This window comes from Aythya ferina (assembly GCF_964211825.1).
Source record: "Aythya ferina genome assembly, contig: HAP1_SCAFFOLD_70, whole genome shotgun sequence".
NCBI classification, from domain to species: Eukaryota; Metazoa; Chordata; class Aves; order Anseriformes; family Anatidae; genus Aythya; species Aythya ferina.
In genome coordinates, this window is record NW_028181440.1 from 55,001 (window position 1) to 62,401 (window position 7,401).

The 7,401-nt window shown below is 52.8% G+C and overlaps 1 long non-coding RNA gene across 1 annotated transcript; it reads right to left on the reverse strand.

Annotated features, from left to right (window-relative positions):
- Nucleotides 1-855: 855 nt before the first annotated feature.
- Nucleotides 856-6,703, reverse strand: LOC311428398. Its single transcript, XR_014687703.1, has 3 exons — nt 6,597-6,703; nt 3,582-3,655; nt 856-908 (listed from the first exon to the last, which is right to left on the reverse strand). It is a non-coding gene; the product is annotated as an uncharacterized lncRNA (long non-coding RNA).
- Nucleotides 6,704-7,401: the final 698 nt, after the last annotated feature.

Consider the following 7,401-nt stretch of genomic DNA (forward strand, 5'->3'; position numbering starts at 1 on the left):
GACTGGTAATTTGCTCCCTTTCTTCTGGTCTCTGGTCTTCGATTTTGTCTGACCCATCTAGGAATTTTACTCTGGCAATTCCCACAGCCCTTGGTTACCTTAGTAAGAGTGTCTTGCAGGGGGTTGAGGACCTATCACACACCCACAAATCCTATAGGAATCCCTTCGGTCCTTCACCGGCCAAGTCCCTCACGGGAGATTGGAACCGTGGTTAGAAGACCTCCACAATCGCTTCAGAACTAAGTTCCATCTCAGTCACACTCTTACACACACAGGCAACCGAACCCCACCCAACCGAACGGTATACGCTTTAAATGCTTACGACTCCGTCATCTTCGTTCGGATCTTCACACACACAATTATGGGCAAAATATAGTGCTGCAGCTGGCAAGGGAGCTGAAAAAAAGAATCAGAAACTTTGCTTACCTTTATTCAGGTTTAAGATGCCATTAGTTCCGACCTGACTCAAACAGCAGCCACCAAATGGTGGGGGTGCCTCTCCTAGATCAAACCAGAAATCAGGAACCAAAGCCCTCCCGGACGAGAGCCCACTTGTAATAAATGACTGGGTCCCAAATAGGATTGCAATTGAAATTTACAATTTATTAAATGAATAGAGGTAAGCAAGCAGCGCTGGGTGCGCCAGGAGTCTCTGCTCCACCAAGACACACACAAGTTACATTAGGCGGCTGGTTTTTATGCTGCTAGGCTAATACATATTCATTACTACTTCTACAAAAGGCAGGGTTATTCTAATTAGTTCCCAGAATCCAAACCCTCCCACTGGTGCAGGCGTTATCAGTCTCCGGTGGTCCCTCTGGGGGCCGCTCGTACTGAAGGCTCGTAGTCTTCCTCCCAGGCTTTTCTCTTGTCCATCTCCTTTGTCCATCTTGGCTGGATGGCAGACACTTGCATAGTGTCCCATGCAACAGTTGTAATAGTTAGCAGTTATTCTGAAACCCCTTTGTTCTCTTATCCCCTATTGACCCGAATTGCTGGACCATTCCTTTGCAAGATTCAAGAACTATATATATTAACCACTCTGGTTTTCTCAGACTTTTCATCATATCATGCGGCCCTAGCATTGTTCCATATTGACACGAATCAGATGAACTCATTTCACACTGTTAAGCTGTCTTATCACTGCAAGCATATCTCAATACCACCTTCCTTCCCTCTACAGGATGTAACTGCGCAAAAACAACATTTTTATTCCCACAACCTTGATCCCCTTACCCTGAAATCCTTATTCCCCTTAAACCTAACAACTCTAACCACAACCCTAACCCTTATTATCAACCCCCTAACGCTAATGACACTGACCTTAATCCAAACCCCAAACTGCCCCTAACCCCAGACAACCAACAACGAAACACACACACACAAAGATGGAAACTACAAAAAAGGCAAAACCCACGATACAGGCCCCAAATCACAAATACGCAACCAAAATGCTACAGAAAAGCCCCAGATGCAGGCCCCAAATGCTACTGCTAGGCCTCAAAAGCTCAAGATGCATCCCAAAGCAAAAATGCAGGCCCCAAACGTTACAGAAAAGCCCCCAAACCCAGGCTGCACAAGTCTACAAGCAGGCCCCAAACTGCCAACAGAAGCAGGCACCAACCACACCCAGATGCAGACCCCAACTGCCCACAAGCAGCTCCTACCCCACCACCCCCTCCCAAGAACTGGACTCCACCCAGACACTGGCCCAAGACCCGGACCCGACCCCCGCCAACCTCCCTACCCTCCCCCCGACACAGGTGTACAAGCAGCTCACAACCCGCCCCTTCAGAGACCGGTCCCACTCCCCCCACCCCCCCCAAGACACGGGATGCAGAGGTGTACAACCAACTCCCAACTCCCTCCCCCTCAAAGGGAGGCCCCAAAGACCCCCAAATGGAGGCTCCTAGAGTGAACAAACAGCTCCCAACTTCCCCAGGCACAGGCCCACCCCCCCCCCCCCCCAAACACAGGCCACAGAGGTGTATAAACAGCCCAGACCCCCCTCCAAGACCATGGCCCCTATAGTGTAGAAGCAGCTCCCAACCACCCACAGATGCAGGCCCCAACCCTTCTCAAAAGGGAGGCACCTAGAATGCATGAGCAACTCCCAACCAGCCTAAACATAGGTCCAAAAGTGCACAAGCAGCTCCCAACCCCCCTCAAATACAGACCCCAAAAGTGTACAAGTAGCTCCCCCCCCAGAGACAGGACCCAAAGGTGTACAACCAGTTCCCAACACCCCTGAGACACAGGCCCCAACCGCCCCCCCAGACACAGCGACCCAAATTCTACAAGCAGCTCCCAACCCCTGCCAGGCAGGCCCCCTACCCTATACAAGCAGCTCCCAACCCTCCCCCCCCCACCCGAGGGAGGCCCCCAAGCCCCCCACAAACACAGGCCCCTACAGTGTACAGGCAGCTCCCAGCCACCCCCAGATGCTGGCCCCAAAGTTGTACAAACAGCTCCCAGCCACCCTGCAGAAACAGATTCCTACATTGTACAAGCAGTTCCCGGCCCGCTAGACACAGGCCCTGACCCCCCACACATGCAGGCCCCAAAGGTGTACAAGCAGCTCCCACCCCTCCCCCAGACGCAGGTCCCAAGCCCCCCCCCCCAAACACAGGCCCCTACAACCAGCACCCAACCCCCTACCCCCGATGCCAGGCCCAAAGGTGTAGAAGCAGCTCCAAACCTCCTCCCTCAACCCAGGCTCCAACAGTGTACAAGCACCTCCCAACCAACCCTCCCCTTCCCCCCCCCCCCCCGCCCCCCGACACAGGCTCCAAAGGAATACAAAGAGCTCCCACCCCTCCCCCAGATGCTGGTCTCAACCCCCCCCCCGCCCCCAGGAGCAGGCCCCAAAGGTGTAGAGTCAGCTCCCAACCCCCTCAATGCCGGCCCCAAGGGTCTACAAGCAGCTCCCCCCTTGCCCCCAGATACCGGCCCCCAGACACAGACCCCAAAAGCCTAATCACAGGCCCTGAACTCTAGAGGCAGGCTCCAAAACCCAGGACAAAGCCCCAGTGGTTCGAGACAGGGCCCAAATCCCAGACACAGGCCCCAAACGCTAAACATATGCCAAAAAAAGTATTAGTGCTGGTGCCAAATGTTACAGACAGGCCCAAAAGCCCGAGATGCTCAAGGCTGAGACGTAACTTGGCTTTCTGAATTACTGGAAAGCAGCTTTCATTCTCAGATAATTGTGTGCAGGCTAGATAGGATGGGGCTTCAGGCACCTCTTCACCTGAGGAAACACTGGTAATTTGCTCCCTTTCTTCTGGTCTCTGGTCTTTGATTTTGTCTGACCCATCTAGGAATTTTACTATGGCAATTCCCATAGCCCTTGGTTACCTTAGTAAGAGTGTCTTGCAGGGGGTCGAGGACCTATCACACACCCACAAATCCTATAGGAATCCCTTCGGTCCTTCACCGGCCAAGTCCCTCACGGGAGATTGGAACCGCGGTTAGAAGACCTCCACAATCGCTTCAGAACTAAGTTCCATCTCAGTCACACTCTTACACACACAGGCAACCGAACCCCACCCAACCGAACGGTATACGCTTTAAATGCTTACGACTCCGTCATCTTCGTTCGGATCTTCACACACACAATTATGGGCAAAATATAGTGCAGCAGCTGGCAAGGGAGCTGAAAAAAAGAATCAGAAACTTTGCTTACCTTTATTCAGGTTTAAGATGCCATTAGTTCCGACCTGACTCAAACAGCAGCCACCAAATGGTGGGGGTGCCTCTCCTAGATCAAACCAGAAATCAGGAACCAAAGCCCTCCCGGACGAGAGCCCACTTGTAATAAATGACTGGGTCCCAAATAGGATTGCAATTGAAATTTACAATTTATTAAATGAATAGAGGTAAGCAAGCAGCGCTGGGTGCGCCAGGAGTCTCTGCTCCACCAAGACACACACAAGTTACATTAGGCGGCTGGTTTTTATGCTGCTAGGCTAATACATATTCATTACTACTTCTACAAAAGGCAGGGTTATTCTAATTAGTTCCCAGAATCCAAACCCTCCCACTGGTGCAGGCGTTATCAGTCTCCGGTGGTCCCTCTGGGGGCCGCTCGTACTGAAGGCTCGTAGTCTTCCTCCCAGGCTTTTCTCTTGTCCATCTCCTTTGTCCATCTTGGCTGGATGGCAGACACTTGCATAGTGTCCCATGCAACAGTTGTAATAGTTAGCAGTTATTCTGAAACCCCTTTGTTCTCTTATCCCCTATTGACCCGAATTGCTGGACCATTCCTTTGCAAGATTCAAGAACTATATATATTAACCACTCTGGTTTTCTCAGACTTTTCATCATATCATGCGGCCCTAGCATTGTTCCATATTGACACGAATCAGATGAACTCATTTCACACTGTTAAGCTGTCTTATCACTGCAAGCATATCTCAATACCACCTTCCTTCCCTCTACAGGATGTAACTGCGCAAAAACAACATTTTTATTCCCACAACCTTGATCCCCTTACCCTGAAATCCTTATTCCCCTTAAACCTAACAACTCTAACCACAACCCTAACCCTTATTATCAACCCCCTAACGCTAATGACACTGACTTTAATCCAAACCCCAAACTGCCCCTAACCCCAGACAACCAACAACGAAACACACACACACAAAGATGGAAACTACAAAAAAGGCAAAACCCACGATACAGGCCCCAAATCACAAATACGCAACCAAAATGCTACAGAAAAGCCCCAGATGCAGGCCCCAAATGCTACTGCTAGGCCTCAAAAGCTCAAGATGCATCCCAAAGCAAAAATGCAGGCCCCAAACGTTACAGAAAAGCCCCCAAACCCAGGCTGCACAAGTCTACAAGCAGGCCCCAAACTGCCAACAGAAGCAGGCACCAACCACACCCAGATGCAGACCCCAACTGCCCACAAGCAGCTCCTACCCCACCACCCCCTCCCAAGAACTGGACTCCACCCAGACACTGGCCCACGACCCGGGCCCGCCCCCCACCATCCCCCCTACCCTCCCCCCCGACACAGGTGTACAAGCAGCTCACAACCCGCCCCTTCAGAGACCGGTCCCACTCCCCCCCCCCCTCCCCAAGACATGGGATGCGGAGGTGTACAACCAACTCCCAACTCCCTCCCCCTCAAAGGGAGGCCCCAAAGACCCCCAAATGGAGGCTCCTAGAGTGAACAAGCACCTCCCAACTCCCCCAGGCACAGGCCCACCCCCCCCCCCAAACACAGGCCACAGAGGTGTATAAACAGCCCAGACCCCCCTCCAAGACCATGGCCCCTATAGTGTACAAGCAGCTCCCAACCACCCACAGATGCAGGCCCCAACCCTTTTCAAAAGGGAGGCACCTAGAATGCATGAGCAACTCCCAACCCCCCTCAAATAAAGACCCCAAAAGTGTACAAGTAGCTCCCCCCCAGAGACAGGACCCAAAGGTGTACAACCAGTTCCCAACACCCCTGAGACACAGGCCCCAACCCCCCCCCCAGACACAGTGACCCAAATTCTACAAGCAGCTCCCAACCCCTGCCAGGCAGGCCCCCTACCCTATACAAGCAGCTCCCAACCCTCCCCCCCCCCCCGAGGGAGGCCCCCAAGCCCCCCACAAACACAGGCCCCTACAGTGTACAGGCAGCTCCCAGCCACCCCCAGATGCTGGCCCCAAAGTTGTACAAACAGCTCCCAGCCACCCTGCAGAAACAGATTCCTACATTGTACAAGCAGTTCCCAGCCCGCTAGACACAGGCCCTGACCCCCCACACATGCAGGCCCCAAAGGTGTACAAGCAGCTCCCACCCCTCCCCCAGACGCAGGTCCCAAGCCCCCCCCCCCAAACACAGGCCCCTACAACCAGCACCCAACCCCCTACCCCCGATGCCAGGCCCAAAGGTGTAGAAGCAGCTCCAAACCTCCTCCCTCAACCCAGGCTCCAACAGTGTACAAGCACCTCCCAACCAACCCTCCCCTTCCCCCCCCCCCCCCGCCCCCCGACACAGGCTCCAAAGGAATACAAAGAGCTCCCACCCCTCCCCCAGATGCTGGTCTCAACCCCCCCCCCGCCCCCAGAAGCAGGCCCCAAAGGTGTAGAGTCAGCTCCCAACCCCCTCAATGCCGGCCCCAAGGGTCTACAAGCAGCTCCCCCCTTGCCCCCAGATACCGGCCCCCAGACACAGACCCCAAAAGCCTAATCACAGGCCCTGAACTCTAGAGGCAGGCTCCAAAACCCAGGACAAAGCCCCAGTGGTTCGAGACAGGGCCCAAATCCCAGACACAGGCCCCAAACGCTAAACATATGCCAAAAAAAGTATTAGTGCTGGTGCCAAATGTTACAGACAGGCCCAAAAGCCCGAGATGCTCAAGGCTGAGACGTAACTTGGCTTTCTGAATTACTGGAAAGCAGCTTTCATTCTCAGATAATTGTGTGCAGGCTAGATAGGATGGGGCTTCAGGCACCTCTTCACCTGAGGAAACACACTGCCATCAGGCACCGCTGTGCCAGACAAGCTTGTTCTGCTAGAACACCCTACTCAGATGCACTGTGGCATTCAAGTGAACTGCTTTCATGCAAATATAACGACTGATGTTACAACCCACCTTGCCTGTGGCACCTGATGAACAGAAGAGTAAGCCACCGCAGCGCTTCAAAACCATCCCTGCACGTGCCGCTCCTTGTCGCTCTCTGGCCTTATCTCATATCCTTATCCACTTCTGTGGAGAGCCTGCCATGGCACCTGCAAAGCAAGACGGACACCTTTCATAGTCACCTTGTGCTACTTGGTTGTTCTGCTCCAACCCAGCTCATGACCAGCCCCTCTTCTTACACAGCTCTTCAGAGTGCAGTTTGCTCCTTTCAGCCTGTGCGAGACACCTGTGAAAGAAAAAGAAACGCATAGGCCGATGCAGCATCCAAAGACACAGCACAACTAGGTAAGTTACTCTCATCTGCTCCCTTACCTCTGCCGCTTACCAGCCCCCGAGGCAGATGCTTCAATCTACCCTCTTCAAACAGCTACAGCACCTCTAAAAGACAGAGGGGATGCTTAGAGGAACAGTGAGACCTACAACACAACAACTGCTACATCTGTTCCTCACTCACCTTGCCAGAGGCAGCTCTGCGTGTGACGTCCCAGGTTGTACACTGCGTTACCTAACCCTTACCGTAACCCTTACCCTAACCCTTCTCACCCTTACCATTACCCAAATCCTTACCTTTACTTTTTCCTTACCCTTACTCTTTCCTTTAACCATAACCTTACCCTTACCCTATACCTTACTCCAACCCTTCCCCTTACCTTCCCCTTCCCCTTCCCCTTAACCTAACCCTAAAGCTTAAAGCTTACCGTAAACCTTACCCTTTCTGCTACACTTACCCTTAGCCTAAATCTAAACCTTACACTTA